Source organism: Pleurodeles waltl, chromosome 12 (assembly GCF_031143425.1).
Source record: "Pleurodeles waltl isolate 20211129_DDA chromosome 12, aPleWal1.hap1.20221129, whole genome shotgun sequence".
Taxonomy (NCBI): Eukaryota; Metazoa; Chordata; class Amphibia; order Caudata; family Salamandridae; genus Pleurodeles; species Pleurodeles waltl.
Genome location: NC_090451.1, coordinates 107434366 through 107455031, shown reverse-complemented (window position 1 = coordinate 107455031; position 20666 = coordinate 107434366). Strand labels below are relative to the sequence as shown.

General features: G+C 47.7%; 1 non-coding gene across 1 annotated transcript; it reads right to left on the bottom strand.

Annotated features, from left to right (window-relative positions):
- Nucleotides 1–18676: 18676 nt before the first annotated feature.
- Nucleotides 18677–18748, bottom strand: TRNAH-GUG (transfer RNA histidin (anticodon GUG)). Its single transcript has one exon. It is a non-coding gene; the product is annotated as a tRNA-His (tRNA).
- Nucleotides 18749–20666: the final 1918 nt, after the last annotated feature.

The window sequence follows — 20666 nt, the reverse complement described above, 5'->3', positions numbered from 1 at the left end:
TAGAAAGCATTTCCAGAGGCTGGGGGAGGCTACTCCTCCCCTGCCTTAACACCATTTTCCAAAGGGAGAGGGTGTAACACCCTCTCTCAGAGGAAGTCCTTTGTTCTACCATCCTGGGACAAGCCTGGCTTGACCCCAGGGGGGCAGAAACCTGTCTGAGGGGTTGGCAGCAGCAGCAGCTGCAGTGAAACCCCAGGAAAGGCAGTTTGGCAGTACCAGGGTCTGTGCTACAGACCACTGGGTCATGGAATTGTACCAACAATGCCAGGATGGCATAGAGGGGGCAATTCCATGATCTTAGACATGTTACATGGCCATATTCGGAGTTACCATTGTGAAGCTACATATAGGTAGTGACCTATATGTAGTGCACGCGTGTAATGGTGTCCCCGCACTCACAAAGTTCAGGGAATTGGCCCTGAACAATGTGGGGGCACCTTGGCTAGTGCCAGGGTGCCCTCACACTAAGTAACTTTGCACCTAACCTTTACCAGGTAAAGGTTAGACATATAGGTGACTTATAAGTTACTTAAGTGCAGTGTAAAATGGCTGTGAAATAACGTGGACGTTATTTCACTCAGGCTGCAGTGGCAGGCCTGTGTAAGAATTGTCAGAGCTCCCTATGGGTGGCAAAAGAAATGCTGCAGCCCATAGGGATCTCCTGGAACCCCAATACCCTGGGTACCTCAGTACCATATACTAGGGAATTATAAGGGTGTTCCAGTAAGCCAATGTAAATTGGTAAAATTGGTCACTAGACTGTTAGTGACAATTTAAAAGAAATGAGAGAGCATAACCACTGAGGTTCTGGTTAGCAGAGCCTCAGTGAGACAGTTAGGCATCACACAGGGAACACATACCTATAGGCCACAAACTTATGAGCACTGGGGTCCTGACTAGCAGGGTCCCAGTGACACATAACAAACATACTGAAAACATAGGGTTTTCACTATGAGCACTGGGCCCTGGCTAGCAGGATCCCAGTGAGACAGTGAAAACACCCTGACATACACTCACAAACAGGCCAAAAGTGGGGGTAACAAGGCTAGAAAGAGGCTACTTTCTCACACAACCCCCCCCCAAACGAAGGACAATAAGGCTAACCTTGGCCAGTTGAGACTTTATTGTCTAAGTGGTGATAAGTAGAGAGTAGCTCTGCAATAGACTGGTTACTCCCTTTATCATCCACTTTATGGTTACTTCCCTGTGGGGATGTAAACCACCCTGTTTGAAGTTTTTTAGCTAAGCAATAATGTGAAGATGTATTTTCAGAGTTTCTATCAGTAAGTTTTAGTTTAGAGCAGTGGGAATTGTCCACTGAACCTATTTGTAGTGATGGAAATGCCAGACAGGGATGCTGTCTCAGAAAAGCCATAGCTGGGCAAAAACTTTGTCCATATGGCTGGAAGAGAGAACAGGGATGCTGTTTCTCTTGAGTTGGAGCAGGGCAGGGATGCTGTCCTATGAGCTCCACACTAGGACAGGGATGCTGTCCTAAGTGTTGTGAGGTAGTGCAGGGTTTCTGCACTAAAGTTTCTCTGGGAGGGTTGGAGGGATGCTCCATGTTAACTAAAATGGTGCTCTTTTTGTCACCAATGTTAGTTATCCCACAGAGAGGTACTTCTACCTCAGGGAGTCCAGCTTTGCCAGCTGATGATTCCCTTGGAACAGGTGCCACCCCAGGAGAGGTTTCTCCCACCACAGGAATGGTATCCTGAATGGTAGGGTGGTTAGGGGATACTGTGATACCCTTTTTACCTGTTGATGGAGAGGGATCCTGAGTGTTCAGGCCTTCTCTCCTTTGCTTTTTCATTTCAGTAGAAATGAGAGGGAACAATTCCTCAGGGATGCCCAGCATGGCTGCATGGGCATAAAACTCTACATCAGCCCAACCTGAGGCCTCTAGGTCATTACCTAAGAGACAGTCTACAGGTAAGCTAGGTGATACCACCACCTGCTTAGGGCCAGTAACTCCACCCCAACTAAACTGAATTATAGCTAAGGGAAGAAACTTAGTGGAGTTATGGACATCAATAATCTTATACTGTTGACCAATGATGTGTTGATCAGGGTGCACCAGGTGTTCAGTCACCAAAGTGATACTGGCACCTGTGTCCCTGTAGGCCAAGGCCTCAACACCATTTATTGAAACTGTCTGCCTGTACTTATCCATTGTAAGGGGACAAGCAGCCAGTGTGGCAAGGCCAATGCCACTAGGTGTGACAGAAACTGTCTTGGGACTGACTACCTGTAGGAGGCTGGACTGGCTTGTAGTGAGTACCAAGGGGTACTTGCACCTTGCACCAGGCCCAGTTATCCCTTATTAGTGTATAGGGTGTCTAGCAGCTTAGGCTGATAGATAATGGTAGCTTAGCAAAGCAGCTCAGGCTGAACTAGGAGACGTGTGAAGCTACTACAGTACCACTTAGTGTCATATGCACAATATCATAAGAAAACACAATACACAGTTATACTAAAAATAAAGGTACTTTATTTTTATGACAATATGCCAAAGTATCTTAGAGTGTACCCTCAGTGAGAGGATAGGAAATATACACAAGATATATATACACAATAGCAAAAATATGCAGTATAGTCTTAGAAAACAGTGCAAACAATGTATAGTTACAATAGGATGCAATGGGGAAACATAGGGATAGGGGCAACACAAACCATATACTCCAGAAGTGGAATGCGAACCACGAATGGACCCCAAACCTATGTGACCTTGTAGAGGGTCGCTGGGACTATTAGAAAATAGTGAGAGTTAGAAAAATAACCCTCCCCAAGACCCTGAAAAGTGAGTGCAAAGTGCACTAAAGTTCCCCTAAGGACAAAATAGTCGTGTTAGAGGGAGAATGCAAGGAAAACACAAATCAGCAATGCAACAACGATGGATTCCTGTCTGAGGGTACCTGTGGAACAAGGGGACCAAGTCCAAAAGTCACAAGCAGCTCGGAGATGGGCAGATGCCCAAGAAATGCCAGCGGTTGGTGCAAAGAAGCTCTTACTAGGCTGAAGAACTGTGAATACTGCAGGAACGACAAGGGCTAGAGACTTCCCCTTTGGAGGATGGATCTCCCACGCCTTGGAGAGTTGTGCAAAAGTGTTTTCCCGCCGGATAGACGCCAACAAGCCTTGCTACACGCAAATCGTGCGTTTGGCGTTTTTGGACGCTGCTGGGGCCCAGGAGGGACCAGAAGGTCGCAAATTGGACCTGCAGAGAGAGGGGACGTCGAGCAAGACAAAGAGCCCTCACTGAAGCAGGTAGCACCCGGAGAAGTGCCAGAAACAGGCACTACGAAGATGCGTGAAACGGTGCTCGCTGAAGTTGCACAAAGGAGTCCCACGTCGCCGGAGACCAACTTAGAAAGTCGTGCAATGCAGGTTAGAGTGCCGTGGACCCAGGCTTGGCTGTGCACGAAGGATTTCCGCCGGAAGTGCACAGGGGCCGGAGTAGCTTGCAAAGTCGCGGTTCCCAGCAATGCAGCCCAGCGAGGTGAGGCAAGGACTTACCTCCACCAAACTTGGGCTGAAGAGTCACTGGACTGTGGGGGTCACTTGGACGGTGTCGCTGGATTCGAGGGACCTCGCTCGTCGTGCTGAGAGGAGACCCAAGGGACCGGTAATGCAGCTTTTTGGTGCCTGCGGTTGCAGGGGGAAGATTCCGTCGACCCACGGGAGATTTCTTCGGAGCTTCTGGTGCAGAGAGGAGGCAGACTACCCCCACAGCATGCACAAGCAGGAAAACAGTCGAGAAGGCGGCAGGATCAGCGTTACAGAGTTGCAGTAGTCGTCTTTGCTACTATGTTGCAGGTTTGCAGGCTTCCAGCGCGGTCAGCGGTCGATTCCTTATCAGAAGGTGAAGAGGGAGATGCAGAGGAACTCGGCTGAGCTCATGCATTCGTTATCTAAAGTTTCCCCAGAGACAGAGACCCTAAATAGCCAGAAAAGAGGGTTTGGCTACCTAGGAGAGAGGAAAGGCTACTAACACCTGAAGGAGCCTATCACAAGGAGTCTCTGACGTCACCTGGTGGCACTGGCCACTCAGAGCAGTCCAGTGTGCCAGCAGCACCTCTGTTTCCAAGATGGCAGAGGTCTGGAGCACACTGGAGGAGCTCTGGACACCTCCCAGGGGAGGTGCAGGTCAAGGGAGTGGTCACTCCCCTTTCCTTTGTCCAGTTTCGCGCCAGAGCAGGGGCTAAGGGGTCCCTGAACCGGTGTAGACTGGCTTATGCAGAATTGGGCACATCTGTGCCCAACAAAGCATTTCCAGAGGCTGGGGGAGGCTACTCCTCCCCTGCCTTCACACCATTTTCCAAAGGGAGAGGGTGTCACACCCTCTCTCAGAGGAAGTTCTTTGTTCTGCCATCCTGGGCCAGGCCTGGCTGGACCCCAGGAGGGCAGCTGCCTGTCTGAGGGGTTGGCAGCAGCAGCAGCTGCAGAGAAACCCCAGGAAGGGCAGTCTGGCAGTACCAGGGTCTGTGCTACAGACCACTGGGATCATGGAATTGTACCAACAATGCCAGGATGGCATAGAGGGGGCAATTCTATGATCATAGACATGTTACATGGCCATATTAGGAGTTACCATGGTGAAGCCACATATACAGTAGGTAGTGACCTATATGTAGTGCACGCGTGTAATGGTGTCCCCGCACTCACAAAGTTCAGTGAATTGGCTCTGAACAATGTGGGGGCACCTTGGCTAGTGCCAGGGTGCCCTCACACTAAGTAACTTTGCACCTAACCTTTACCAGGTAAAGGTTAGACATATAGGTGACTTATAAGTTACTTAAGTGCAGTGTAAAATGGCTGTGAAATAACGTGGACGTTATTTCACTCAGGCTGCAGTGGCAGGCCTGAGTAAGAATTGTCAGAGTTCCCTATGGGTGGCAAAAGAAATGCTGCAGCCCATAGGGATCTCCTGGAACCCCAATACCCTGGGTACCTCAGTACCATATACTAGGGAATTATAAGGGTGTTCCAGTAAGCCAATGTAAATTGGTAAAAATGGTCACTAGCCTGTCAGTGACAATTTGGAAAGAAATGAGAGAGCATAACCACTGAGGTTCTGATTAGCAGAGCCTCAGTGAGACAGTTAGTCACTACACAGGTAACACATTCAGGCACACTTATGAGCACTGGGGCCCTGGGTTACCAGGGTCCCAGTGACACATACAACTAAAACAACATATATACAGTGAAAAATGGGGGTAACATGCCAGGCAAGATGGTACTTTCCTACACAACCCCCCCCCAAACGAAGGACAATAAGACTAGCCATTACCTGATGAGTCTTCATTGTCTAAGTGGAAATATCTGGAGAGTCCATCTGCATTGGAGTGGCTACTCCCAGGTCTATGTTCCACTGTATAGTCCATTCCCTGTAGGGATATGGACCACCTCAACAATTTAGGATTTTCACCTTTCATTTGTTTTAGCCAAAGTAGAGGTTTGTGGTCTGTCTGAACAATGAAGTGAGTGCCAAACAGGTATGGCCTCAACTTCTTCAGAGCCCAGACCACAGCAAAGGCCTCCCTCTCAATGGCAGACCAACGCTTTTCTCTAGGGGTCAACCTTCTATTAATAAAAGCAACAGGTTGATCCTGGCCCTCAGAATTAAGTTGTGATAGGACTTCCCCTACTCCTATTTCAGATGCATCAGTTTGGACATAGAATTTTTTAGAGTAACAAGGGCTTTTCAGGACAGGTGCAGAGCACATGGCCTGCTTCAGCTCCTCAAAAGCTTTCTGACAGTTTGCTGTCCATAATACCTTTTTAGGCATTTTCTTGGATGTGAGGTCATTAAGAGGGGCTGCAATGGAGCCATAGTTCTTAATGAACCTCCTGTAATACCCAGTGAGGCCTAGGAAGGCTCTCACCTGAGTCTGAGTGGTAGGGGGAACCCAATCAATAATAGTTTGGATTTTCCCCTGTAGTGGTGCAATCTGTTCCCCACCAACAAGGTGTCCCAGATAAACCACCTTACCCTGCCCTATCTGGCACTTTGAAGCCTTGATAGTGAGGCCTGCCTTTTGCAGGGCCTCCAAAACTTTCCAAAGGTGGACCAGGTGATCATCCCAGCTGGAGCTAAAGACAGCTATATCATCCAAATATGCTGCACTGAAAGCTTCCAGCCCTTGCAGGACTGTGTTCACCAACCTCTGAAAAGTGGCTGGTGCATTTTTCAAACCAAAAGGCATTACAGTAAACTGGTAATGTCCTCCAATGGTAGAAAATGCAGTCTTAGGTTTAGCATCTTCTGACATTTTGATCTGCCAATACCCTGCAGTCAAATCAAAAGTGCTTAGATACTTGGCAGATGCCAGTGTATCTATTAGCTCATCTGCCCTGGGTATAGGGTGAGCATCAGTTTTGGTTACCAAGTTGAGACCTCTATAGTCTACACAAAACCTCATTTCCTTCTTTCCATCTTTAGAATTGGGTTTTGGTACCAGTACCACAGGAGAAGCCCATGGACTGTCAGAGTGCTCAACCACTCCTAGTTCCAACATCTTCTGAACTTCTTGCTTTATGCAGTCCCTGACATGGTCAGGCTGCCTATAGATCTTACTTTTGACAGGTAAACTGTCTCCAGTATCTATAGTGTGCTCACACCAAGAAGGGGTGCCTGGCACAATGGAGAAGAGTTCTGAAAATTGTCCTAGGAGATTTATGCAATTATCTTTCTGCTCAGCAGTAAGACAATCAGCCAAAACTACACCTTCCACAAGAGCATCTTGTTCTGTGGAAGAGAAGAGATCAGGTAGAGGATCACTGTCTTCTTCCTGTCCCTCATCTGTTGCCATGAGCAGGGTGAGATCAGCCCTGTCATAGTAGGGTTTCAGGCGGTTGACATGGAGCACCCTAAGGGGACTCCTGGCAGTGCCTAAGTCAACCAAGTAGGTGACTTCACCCTTCTTTTCAACAATTGTGTGGGGTCCACTCCATTTATCTTGGAGTGCTCTTGGGGCCACAGGCTCCAAGACCCACACTTTCTGCCCTGGTTGGTACTGAACCAAAACAGCCTTCTGATCATGCCATTGCTTCTGGAGCTCTTGGCTGGCCTGAAGGTTTTTACTGGCCTTTTTCATGTACTCAGCCATCCTTGATCTGAGGCCAAGTACATAATCCACAATATCCTGCTTAGGAGCTTTTAAAGGTTGTTCCCAACCCTCCTTTACAAGTGTGAGTGGACCCCTAACAGGGTGTCCAAAAAGAAGTTCAAAGGGGCTGAAGCCCACTCCTTTCTGGGGTACCTCCCTGTAGGCAAAAAGGAGGCATGGTAGAAGGATATCCCATCTCCTGCGGAGTTTTTCAGGGAGTCCCATAATCATGCCTTTGAGAGTTTTATTAAATCTCTCCACCAGTCCATTTGTTTGTGGATGATAGGGTGTTGTGAACTTGTAAGTTACACCACACTCCTTCCACATGGCCTTTAAGTATGCAGACATGAAATTGCTTCCTCTGTCTGATACTACTTCCTTTGGGAAGCCCACCCTGGAAAATATTCCCAGGAGGGCCTTTGCCACTGCAGGAGCTGTAGTGGTCCTTAAAGGAATTGCTTCAGGATATCTTGTGGCATGGTCCACTACCACCAAGATAAACCTATTGCCTGAAGCAGTAGGAGGGTCAAGGGGGCCAACTATGTCAACCCCTACCCTTTCAAAGGGAACCCCAACCACAGGCAGTGGGATAAGGGGTGCCTTTGGAGTGCCACCTGTCTTGCCACTGGCTTGACAGGTTTCACAGGACTTACAAAATTCTTTTGTGTCCTCAGACATCCTAGGCCAATGAAACAGTGGTACCAATCTGTCCCAAGTTTTCATTTGACCCAGGTGCACAGCTAAGGGAATGTCATGTGCCAGTGTTAGGAGGAACTTTCTGTACTCCTGAGGAATCACTAATCTCCTGGCAGCTCCAGGTTTAGGATCCCTATGCTCAGTGTACAAGAGGTTGTCCTCCCAGTAAACTCTGTGTGTCACTGACATCCCCATTAGCCTGTTTGACAGCTTGCTGTCTGAGACCCTCTAATGTGGGACAGGTTTGCTGTGCCACACTCAGCTCCTCTCTGGCAGGCCCCCCTTCACCCAAAAGCTCAGCAGTGTCTGCTTCCAGCTCCTCTGGTGTAGGTTCTGCACAGGGAGGGAATTCTTCTTCCTCAGAAGTAGAATCCACTGTAGAGGGAGGGATAGTAGGAAGTGGTTTGCTTCTACTAGCCCTAGCTTTAGGGAGCACTTGGTCCATTCTTCCAGGATCCAAGCTTCCCTGTCCTTTTTGCTTTTTGGCCTGAGCCCTTGTCAAAGCAAAAATATGCCCTGGGATGCCCAGCATTGCTGCATGGGCCTCCAACTCCACATCTGACCAAGCTGATGTCTCCAAATCATTCCCTAATAGACAGTCTACAGGTAAATCTGAAGCTACCACAACTTTCTTTGGACCAGATACCCCCCCCCCAGTTGAGATTTACAACAGCCATGGGGTGGCTTTGTGTTATGTTGTGAGCATCGGTTACTTGGTACTGGTGTCCAAGTATGTGTTGTTCAGGGTGCACCAGTTTCTCAATCACCATTGTGACACTGGCACCTGTGTCCCTGTAGGCCTGGACCTCAACACCATTTATTAGGGTTAGTTGCTTGTACTTCTCCAAGTTATGGGGGCAAGCAACCAAAGTGGCTAAGTCAATAGCCCCTTCAGAGACTAAAGTAGCCTCTGTGGTCTCCCTAATCAGACCAACCCCAACTAAATTACCAAAAGTGAGCCCAGCTACTCCCTTGGATTGGCTATTAGTAGGTTTGCTCCCACCACCACTGCTATTAGTAGGGACACTAGGTGTAGCAGTAGGGGTTGTAGTGGTAGGAGCTGTGGTGCCTTTCTTTGGACAACTGGGATCTGTTGTCCAATGGCCTTTTATTTTACATAAATAGCACCATGGTTTCTTTTCCTTGTTCTGATTAAAGGAGGATTTGGGCCCACCACCCCCACCAGAGTGTTTTTGTGGGCCTGATGAAGACTCATTTTTAGATTTGTCCCCACCCTTGTCAGAAGACTTACCATCCTTCTTTTTGTTGCCATCTTTGTCACCCCCTGTATGAACTTTTCTGTTCACTCTTGTTCTGACCCATTTGTCTGCCTTCTTTCCCAATTCTTGGGGAGAGGTCAGATCAGAGTCCACCAAGTACTGGTGCAACAAATCAGACACACAATTATTAAGAATATGCTCTCTCAGGATCAAGTTATACAGGCTGTCATAATCAGTAACTTTACTGCCATGTAACCACCCATCCGAAGCCTTCACTGCCTGGTCAATGAAATCAACTCAGTCTTGTGAAGACTCCTTTTTGGTATCTCTGAACTTTATCCTGTACTGTTCAGTGGTTAAGCCATAACCATCCAGGAGTGCATTCTTAAGAACTGGAAATTGTTAGCATCATTTTCTTTTACAGTAAGGAGCCTATCCCTACCTTTTCCAGTAAATGATAGCCATAGGATAGCAGCCCACTGCTTTTGAGGGACATCCTGTACAGCACAGGCCCTCTCAAGTGCAGCAAACCACTTGTTAATGTCATCCCCCTCCTTGTAAGGGGGAACTATCTTATGCAGATTCCTGGAATCATGCTCTTTTGCAGGATGACTATGGGGAATACTGCTGCTGCCACCATGGGTATCTTAACCCATTTTCTGTCTTTCCCTCTCTATTTCTAAAGACTGTCTATCCAAATCCAGCTGTTGCTTCTTGAGCTTCAGTCTGGTTTGCTCCACTCTCAATCTATTGATCTCCCTTTCTAACAATCTGTCATCAGGGTGGGTGGGAGGGACATTTCTAGATACAGAGGTATGATGGGAATGAACAGAAGGAGACCTGTTCCTTACAGAGGGCACCCTAACAGCTTGGCTACCAGTATAATGTGAGAGCACATCATCAGTATGATGTGATTCAACCTCTGTACCAACTATGCTAGACTGTCTAGTAATGGGCAGGCTGAGAAGTTTCTTTCCTGAACCTTTTCCTGGGGGAGTCCCTGGATCAGATTGAGAACCATTAGCTACTTTTTCTACAGATTGGGCACTTATGGCCTTATCCTGTACTCTAAGCATATTAATTAACAGTTCTAAGGAAGGATTCTTCCCTACACTCAAACCTCTCTCTATGCAGAGACTCCTTGCTCCTTTCCAGCTAAGGTGATCATATGCAAGTTTGGACAGTTCAACTTTTTGGCCTGTGCCAGACATTTTTAGAGAGAGTTAAAGTGATAGACAAAGAGAAAAAAGTTTTCAGAACTTTTTGGAAAGACAGAAAAAACTTTTTAAACTTTTAAGAACTTTTTGAAAGTTTTAGAAGTACTTTTCAGCACTTAGAAAAGAGTGAAAAGAGGAAATGCAAAACTTTTTGGCTATGTGTATATACACTGACCTTGTTTTGTATATTTTTCTCTTATGAAAAGTACAATGACAAGAGTGGTAAGTAGTCTCAAAGCACTTATCCCACCGCTGCACAACCAATGTAGGAGGCTGGACTGGCTTGTAGTGAGTACCAAGGGGTACTTGCACCTTGCACCAGGCCCAGTTATCCCTTATTAGTGTATAGGGTGTCTAGCAGCTTAGGCTGATAGATAATGGTAGCTTAGCAAAGCAGCTCAGGCTGAACTAGGAGACGTGTGAAGCTACTACAGTACCACTTAGTGTCATATGCACAATATCATAAGAAAACACAATACACAGTTATACAAAAAATAAAGGTACTTTATTTTTATGACAATATGCCAAAGTATCTTAGAGTGTACCCTCAGTGAGAGGATAGGAAATATACACAAGATATATATACACAATAGCAAAAATATGCAGTATAGTCTTAGAAAACAGTGCAAACAATGTATAGTTACAATAGGATGCAATGGGGAAACATAGGGATAGGGGCAACACAAACCATATACTCCAGAAGTGGAATGCGAACCACGAATGGACCCCAAACCTATGTGACCTTGTAGAGGGTCGCTGGGACTATTAGAAAATAGTGAGAGTTAGAAAAATAACCCTCCCCAAGACCCTGAAAAGTGAGTGCAAAGTGCACTAAAGTTCCCCTAAGGACAAAATAGTCGTGTTAGAGGGAGAATGCAAGGAAAACACAAATCAGCAATGCAACAACGATGGATTCCTGTCTGAGGGTACCTGTGGAACAAGGGGACCAAGTCCAAAAGTCACAAGCAGCTCGGAGATGGGCAGATGCCCAAGAAATGCCAGCGGTTGGTGCAAAGAAGCTCTTACTAGGCTGAAGAACTGTGAATACTGCAGGAACGACAAGGGCTAGAGACTTCCCCTTTGGAGGATGGATCCCCCACGCCTTGGAAAGTCGTGCAGAAGTGTTTTCCCGCCGGATGGACGCCAACAAGCCTTGCTACACGCAAATCGTGCGTTTGGCGTTTTTGGACGCTGCTGGGGCCCAGGAGGGACCAGAAGGTCGCAAATTGGACCTGCAGAGAGAGGGGACGTCGAGCAAGACAAAGAGCCCTCACTGAAGCAGGTAGCACCCGGAGAAGTGCCAGAAACAGGCACTACGAGGATGCGTGAAACGGTGCTCGCCGAAGTTGCACAAAGGAGTCCCACGTCGCCGGAGACCAACTTAGAAAGTCGTGCAATGCAGGTTAGAGTGCCGTGGACCCAGGCTTGGCTGTGCACAAAGGATTTCCGCCGGAAGTGCACAGGGGCCGGAGTAGCTTGCAAAGTCGCGGTTCCCAGCAATGCAGCCCAGCGAGGTGAGGCAAGGACTTACCTCCACCAAACTTGGGCTGAAGAGTCACTGGACTGTGGGGGTCACTTGGACGGTGTCGCTGGATTCGAGGGACCTCGCTCGTCATGCTGAGAGGAGACCCAAGGGACCGGTAATGCAGCTTTTTGGTGCCTGCGGTTGCAGGGGGAAGATTCCGTCGACCCACGGGAGATTTCTTCGGAGCTTCTGGTGCAGAGAGGAGGCAGACTACCCCCACAGCATGCACAAGCAGGAAAACAGTCGAGAAGGCGGCAGGATCAGCGTTACAGAGTTGCAGTAGTCGTCTTTGCTACTATGTTGCAGGTTTGCAGGCTTCCAGCGCGGTCAGCGGTCGATTCCTTATCAGAAGGTGAAGAGGGAGATGCAGAGGAACTCGGCTGAGCTCATGCATTCGTTATCTAAAGTTTCCCCAGAGACAGAGACCCTAAATAGCCAGAAAAGAGGGTTTGGCTACCTAGGAGAGAGGAAAGGCTACTAACACCTGAAGGAGCCTATCACAAGGAGTCTCTGACGTCACCTGGTGGCACTGGCCACTCAGAGCAGTCCAGTGTGCCAGCAGCACCTCTGTTTCCAAGATGGCAGAGGTCTGGAGCACACTGGAGGAGCTCTGGACACCTCCCAGGGGAGGTGCAGGTCAGGGGAGTGGTCACTCCCCTTTCCTTTGTCCAGTTTCGCGCCAGAGCAGGGGCTAAGGGGTCCCTGAACCGGTGTAGACTGGCTTATGCAGAATTGGGCACATCTGTGCCCAACAAAGCATTTCCAGAGGCTGGGGGAGGCTACTCCTCCCCTGCCTTCACACCATTTTCCAAAGGGAGAGGGTGTCACACCCTCTCTCAGAGAAGTTCTTTGTTCTGCCATCCTGGGCCAGGCCTGGCTGGACCCCAGGAGGGCAGCTGCCTGTCTGAGGGGTTGGCAGCAGCAGCAGCTGCAGAGAAACCCCAGGAAGGGCAGTCTGGCAGTACCAGGGTCTGTGCTACAGACCACTGGGATCATGGAATTGTACCAACAATGCCAGGATGGCATAGAGGGGGCAATTCCATGATCATAGACATGTTACATGGCCATATTCGGAGTTACCATGGTGAAGCCACATATAGGTAGTGACCTATATGTAGTGCACGCGTGTAATGGTGTCCCCGCACTCACAAAGTTCAGTGAATTGGCTCTGAACAATGTGGGGGCACCTTGGCTAGTGCCAGGGTGCCCTCACACTAAGTAACTTTGCACCTAACCTTTACCAGGTAAAGGTTAGACATATAGGTGACTTATAAGTTACTTAAGTGCAGTGTAAAATGGCTGTGAAATAACGTGGACGTTATTTCACTCAGGCTGCAGTGGCAGGCCTGTGTAAGAATTGTCAGAGTTCCCTATGGGTGGCAAAAGAAATGCTGCAGCCCATAGGGATCTCCTGGAACCCCAATACCCTGGGTACCTCAGTACCATATACTAGGGAATTATAAGGGTGTTCCAGTAAGCCAATGTAAATTGGTAAAAATGGTCACTAGCCTGTCAGTGACAATTTGGAAAGAAATGAGAGAGCATAACCACTGAGGTTCTGATTAGCAGAGCCTCAGTGAGACAGTTAGTCACTACACAGGTAACACATTCAGGCACACTTATGAGCACTGGGGCCCTGGGTTACCAGGGTCCCAGTGACACATACAACTAAAACAACATATATACAGTGAAAAATGGGGGTAACATGCCAGGCAAGATGGTACTTTCCTACACTACCCCAGTTTCTACTATGGACCCATAAGTGAACCCAACTACACCCTTAACTTGACTGTTGCCAGCAGTCCCACCACTAGTACCACTACTGCTAGGGGCACTAGAGCTTGATGTATTAGTGGTGGCAGGCTCAGGGGGTTTACCTGGACAGGACTTATCCCCTGGCCTATGGCCTTTGTTTTTACACACAAAGCACCACGGCTTTTTAATGTGTGTGGGTTGAGAAGAAGAGGAAGAATTTGTTTTATCCCCACCCTCTGAAGAGTGTTTAAGATTTGAAGAAGGATCTTTGGTTTTACCCTTATCCCCATGCTTATCTTGAGATTTTTCACCATCTTTCTTCTTATTGCCATCTTTGTCACCCCCTGTATGAACTTTTCTGTTCACCCTTGTTCTGACCCATTTGTCTGCCTTCTTTCCCAATTCTTGGGGAGAGGTCAGATCAGAGTCTGCCAGGTACTGGTGCAAGAAATCAGACACACAATTATTAAGAATATGCTCTCTCAGGATCAAGTTATACAGGCTGTCATAATCAGTAACTTTACTGCCATGTAACCACCCCTCCAAGGCCTTCACTGAATGGTCAATGAAATCAACCCAGTCTTGTGAAGACTCCTTTTTGGTCTCTCTGAACTTTATCCTGTATTGTTCAGTGGTTAAGCCATAACCATCCAGGAGTGCATTCTTACGAACTGTAAAATTATTGGCATCACTTTCTTTCACAGTAAGGAGCCTATCCCTACCTTTTCCACTAAATGATAGCCATAGGATAGCAGCCCACTGCCTTTGAGGGACATCCTGTACAACACAGGCCCTCTCAAGTGCAGCAAACCACTTGTTAATGTCATCCCCCTCCTTATAAGGGGGAACTATCTTGTGCAGATTCCTGGAATCATGCTCTTTTACAGGATGACTATGAGGAATACTGCTGCTGCCACCATCGGTTTCTAAACCCAACCTCTGTCTTTCCTTCTCTACTTCTAAGGATTGTCTATCTAAATCCAGCTGTTGCTGTTTAAGCTTCAGTCTGGATTGCTCCACTCTCAATCTATTGAGTTCCCTTTCTAACATTCTGTCATCAGGGTGGGTGGGAGGGACATTCCTAGATACAGAAGTATGGTGAGAATGGACAGAAGGAGACCTGTCCCTTACAGAGGGCACCCTAACAGCTTGGCTGACAGTGTAATGTGAGAGCACATCATCTGTATGATGTGACTCCACCTCAGTACCAACTATGCTAGACTGTCTTGTAATGGGAAGGCTAAGAAGTTTCTTTCCTGAACCTTTACCTGGGGGTGTCCCTGGATCAGATTGAGAACCATTTGCTACTTTTTCAACAGATGTGGCCACCTTGGCCTTATCTTGTTCTCTAAGCATATTAAGCAATAGTTCCAAGGAAGGATTCTTCCCTACACTCAAACCTATCTCTATGCAGAGACTCCTTGCTCCTTTCCAGCTAAGGTGATCATATGCAATCTTAGACAGGTCAACATTTTGGCCTGTGCCAGACATTTTTAGAGAGAGTTAAAGTGATAGAAAAAGAGAAAAAAGTTTTCAGAACTTTTTAGAAAGACAGAAAAAAAACTTTTAAAACTTTTAAGAACTTTTTGAAAGTTTAGAAATACTTTTCAGCACTTTAGAAAAGAGTGAAAAGAGGAAATGCTAAACTTTTTAGCACTGTGTACACACACTGAACTTGTTTTGTATATTTTTCTCTTATGAAAAGTACAATGACAAGAGTGGTAAGTAGTCTCAAAGCACTTATCCCACCACTGCACAACCAATGTAGGAGGCTGGACTGGCTTGTAGTGAGTACCAAGGGGTACTTGCACCTTGCACCAGGCCCAGTTATCCCTTATTAGTGTATAGGGTGTCTAGCAGCTTAGGCTGATAGATAATGGTAGCTTAGCAGAGCAGCTTAGGCTGAACTAGGAGACGTGTGAAGCTACCACAGTACCACAAGTGTCACTTGCACAATATCATAAGAAAACACAATACACAGTTATACTAAAAATAAAGGTACTTTATTTTTATGACAATATGCCAAAGTATCTTAGAGTGTACCCTCAGTGAGAGGATAGCAAATATACACAAGTTATATGTACACAATACCAAAAATATGCAGTATAGTCTTAGAAAACAGTGCAAACAATGTATAGTTACAATAGGATGCAATGGGGACACATAGGGATAGGGGCAACACAAACCATATACTCCAAAAGGGGAATGCGAACCACGAATGGACCCCAAACCTATGTGACCTTGTAGAGGGTCGCTGGGACTATTAGAAAATAGTGAGAGTTAGAAAATTAGCCCTCCTCAAGACCCTGAAAAGTGAGTGCAAAGTGCACTAAAGTTCCCCAAAAGACAAAGAAGTCGTGATAGAGGAATAATGCAGGAAAGACACAAACCAACAATGCAACAACTGTGGATTTCCAATCTAGGGTACCTGTGGACAAAGGGGACCAAGTCCAAAAGTCACAAGCAAGTCGGAGATGGGCAGATGCCCAGGAAATGCCAGCTGCGGGTGCAAAGAAGCTTCTACTGGACAGAAGAAGCTGCGGTTTCTGCAGGAACAAAAAGGGCTAGAGACTTCCCCTTTGGTGGAGGATTCCCCTTGCCGTGGAGAGTCGTGCAGAAGTGTTTTCCCGCCAAAAGAACGCCAACAAGCCTTGCTAGCTGCAAATCGTGCGGTTAGCGTTTTCGGACACTGCTGAGGCCCAGGAGGGACCAGGAGGTCGCAAATTGGACCAGAAGAGAGAGGCGACGTCGTGCAAGACAAGGAGTCCTCTCTGAAGCAGGTAGCACCCAGAGAAGTGCCAGAAACAGGCACTACGAGGATGCGTGAAACGGTGCTCGCCGAAGTTGCACAAAGGAGTCCCACGTCGCCGGAGACCAACTTAGAAAGTCGTGCAATGCAGGTTAGAGTGCCGTGGACCCAGGCTTGGCTGTGCACGAAGGATTTCCGCCGGAAGTGCACAGGGGCCGGAGTAGCTGCAAAAGTCACAGTTCCCAGCAATGCAGCCCAGCGAGGTGAGGCAAGGACTTACCTCCACCAAACTTGGACTGAAGAGTCACTGGAATGTGGGAGTCACTTGGACAGAGTTGCTGAATTCGAGGGACCTCGCTCGTCGTGCTGAGAGGAGACCCAAGGGACCGGTAATGCAGCTTTTTGGTGCCTGCGGTTGCAGGGGGAAGATTCCGTCGACCCACGGGAGATTTCTTCGGAGCTTCTGGTGCAGAGAGGAGGCAGACTACCCCCACAGCATGCACAAGCAGGAAAACAGTCGAGAAGGCGGCAGGATCAGCGTTACAGAGTTGCAGTAGTCGTCTTAGCTACTTTGTTGCAGTTTTGCAGGCTTCCAGCGCGGTCAGCAGTCGATTCCTTATCAGAAGGTGAAGAGAGAGATGCAGAGGAACTCTGATGAGCTCTTGCATTCGTTATCTAAAGTTTCCCCAGAGACAGAGACCCTAAATAGCCAGAAAAGAGGGTTTGGCTACTTAGGAGAGAGGATAGGCTACTAACACCTGAAGGAGCCTATCAGAAGGAGTCTCTGACGTCACCTGGTGGCACTGGCCACTCAGAGCAGTCCAGTGTGCCGGCAGCACCTCTGTTTCCAAGATGGCAGAGGTCTGGAGCACACTGGAGGAGCTCTGGACACCTCCCAGGGGAGGTGCAGGTCAGGGGAGTGGTCACTCCCCTTTCCTTTGTCCAGTTTCGTGCCAGAGCAGGGGCTAAGGGGTCCCTGAACCGGTGTAGACTGGCTTATGCAGAATTGGGCACATCTGTGCTCAAGAAAGCATTTCCAGAGGCTGGGGGAGGCTACTCCTCCCCTGCCTTCACACCATTTTCCAATGGGAGAGGGTGTAACACCCTCTCTCAGAGGAAGTCCTTTGTTCTGCCATCCTGGGACAAGCCTGGCTTGACCCCAGGGGGGCAGAAACCTGTCTGAGGGGTTGGCAGCAGCAGCAGCTGCAGTGAAACCCCAGGAAAGGCAGTTTGGCAGTACCAGGGTCTGTGCTACAGACCACTGGGATCATGGAATTGTACCAACAATGCCAGGATGGCATAGAGGGGGCAATTCCATGATCTTAGACATGTTACATGGCCATATTCGGAGTTACCATTGTGAAGCTACATATAGGTAGTGACCTATATGTAGTGCACGTGTGTAATGGTGTCCCCGCACTCACAAAGTTCAGGGAATTGGCCCTGAACAATGTGGGGGCACCTTGGCTAGTGCCAGGGTGCCCTCACACTAAGTAACTTTGCACCTAACCTTTACCAGGTAAAGGTTAGACATATAGGTGACTTATAAGTTACTTAAGTGCAGTGTAAAATGGCTGTGAAATAACGTGGACGTTATTTCACTCAGGCTGCAGTGGCAGGCCTGTGTAAGAATTGTCAGAGCTCCCTATGGGTGGCAAAAGAAATGCTGCAGCCCATAGGGATCTCCTGGAACCCCAATACCCTGGGTACCTCAGTACCATATACTAGGGAATTATAAGGGTGTTCCAGTAAGCCAATGTAAATTGGTAAAATTGGTCACTAGACTGTTAGTGACAATTTAAAAGAAATGAGAGAGCATAACCACTGAGGTTCTGGTTAGCAGAGCCTCAGTGAGACAGTTAGGCATCACACAGGAAACACATACCTATAGGCCACAAACTTATGAGCACTGGGGTCCTGACTAGCAGGGTCCCAGTGACATATAACAAACATACTGAAAACATAGGGTTTTCACTATGAGCACTGGGCCCTGGCTAGCAGGATCCCAGTGAGACAGTGAAAACACCCTGACATACACTCACAAACAGGCCAAAAGTGGGGGTAACAAGGCTAGAAAGAGGCTACTTTCTCACAGATCCCTTTCAACATTGAAAGTTACTCCGCGTCAGTACAGGAGCCTCGGCGCTGCAGGTACAGGAGACACAGACATCCATCCCTCTTGCTGACCGGGTCCTGTGAAACCAAACTGTAGCTCATACTTTTCACATCAGGACCGCCACAAACGTAAAAGCGCAGAAAGGTGAAATAAATAATAACATTGTTAACGCGTTCTTCAAAGACATTTAATTTCACCGTTGAAATTAGGTTCAAGCTCTTAACTCATGTAAATATTAAGAAGTGAGAATAAAAATGCTGCCCAACTGCCGTGACATTGCCACCCGCAATGCCGTGACTCGGATTCGAACCGAGGTTGCTGCGGCCACAACGCAGAGTACTAACCACTATACGATCACAGCGAGCTACTTGGGCTCTAGAAAGACTACCCTGGTGTGGCTCTGATAGGCTTAAAAAAGGTCAAAGTGTCCGTGGAGTGGATAGATTTAGTGTTTGTTTAAAACCCATCTTTTCAAGTTAGATCAGGGTCTTTTCTTTGAGTAGCAGATCACAGCAAATATTTACCTCTCTGCTTCCAGTGACAAGACTCCCCATAAACCAAGAAGCCCAGACTTCTTAACAAGATCCACCACTCTGCCCTGCAAGTCTCAAGTGTTCTATGAGTGCTGGGGTCGGGGAAGTGAACACTGCAAAAACGTAATCCACGGCCGACCAAACTCCTCCAGGCCAGGAGGGGCTCGGAACAGGCCCCCACATATTGTTGTTTTTTTCTTTTCTGGGTGTCTCTTCAGACACATTCAGCTGCTTGGTGCATACTGCTTTAGAGTTGCATTGTGTGGAATGAAGTGGCGTAAACTTGACTAGCAAACAATGGAGTGGTGATGAATGGAGGGTCATAGAAGGGAGTAGATTGAAGTGCAAAGAGTAGAGTGACGTAATGTGTCATAGAATACAGTGGAATATAATGAAGTGGTGTGCCTTGGCATGGCGTTGAATAGCATTGTGAGGAATGGAGTGGCATAGAGCAGAGTGGGGTAGAGAGGAGTGAGGTTGCATAGAATGGCATAGAGTAGCATAGAGTAAAGTAGTGTGGTGTAGAGTGGCATAGTGTGGTGTAGAGTGAAGTGGCATGGAATGGCATAGAGTCAGAGAACAGTGTGTCATGGAGAGGGGTGGCAAAGAATTAGGAGGAGTGGAGTCGGACTGCATGAAGTAGAGTGTTGTGGAGTTGAGTAGCATACAGTTGCGTTGCATGGAGTGACACTGTGGTGTAGAGAGGAGCAGAGAAAAAAGTGGCATAGAGTAGAAAGGCCTACAGGAGAGTAGTGTAGAGTGGCACAGCATAGAGTAGTGTGCAGTAGAGTGGCATAGAGTAGAGCGCATGTAGTGCCATTGAGTGATATTGTGTGAGATGGAGTGGAGTGGAGTACAGTGAAGTGGCATGGAATGAAGTAGTATAGAGTAGAGTGGGAGAGAGTAAAGTGGAGTGGCATAGAGTGAACTAGAGTAGAGCGTAGTGGGATAGAGTGGAGTGGCATGGAGTGGAATGGAGAGGCACAGAGTAGGGTAGAGTGCAAAAGTGTGGAATGGCATGGAGTTGAGTGGAGTGGCATAGAGTAGAGTGGCATTCTGTGGGGTGGATTAGAGTGGCATGGAGTGACATACAGTACAGTGGAATAGAGCTTAGTGGTGGAGAGTACAGTGGCTTAGAGTGGAGTATAGTAGCATGGAGTAGAGTAGCGTAGATTAGAGAGGGGTGCAACGGAGTAGAGTGGCGTAGAGTAGAATGGGATAAAATAAAGTGGCGTACAGTAGACTGGAGTAGAGTAGCATAGAGTGGAGAGGCATAGAGTGGAGAGGAGTAAAGTAGAGTGGAATTGTATAGAGTAGAGTTCAGTTGAGTATTCTAGAGTGATGTAGAGCAGAGTGGCATAGAGTCACATAAAGTGGCATTCTATGAAGTAGGGTGGCGTAGAGAGGAATGAAGGGAAGTGGCATGGAGTAGAGTGGAGTGGAGTGGAGTAGAGGGGCATAGCAGAGAGTGACAGGGTGGAGTGGCATAGAATGGAGTAGCATAAAGTGGAGTGAAGTGGCGTATAGTGGAGTGGCATAGATTAGAGTGGCATAGAGTGGAGTGATAGAGTGGAACAATGTAGATTAGAGTGGAGTAGAACTGAGTAGAGTGGAGTGGTATAGAGTTGCACATTCTAGAGTACAGTGGCACTGAGGGGAGTAGAGTATAGTCATGTAGAGGAATACAGTGTGAGAAAGTAACTAAAGTGTCAATAGAGACGGCGTTTAGGGTGAAAAATAAGCTGT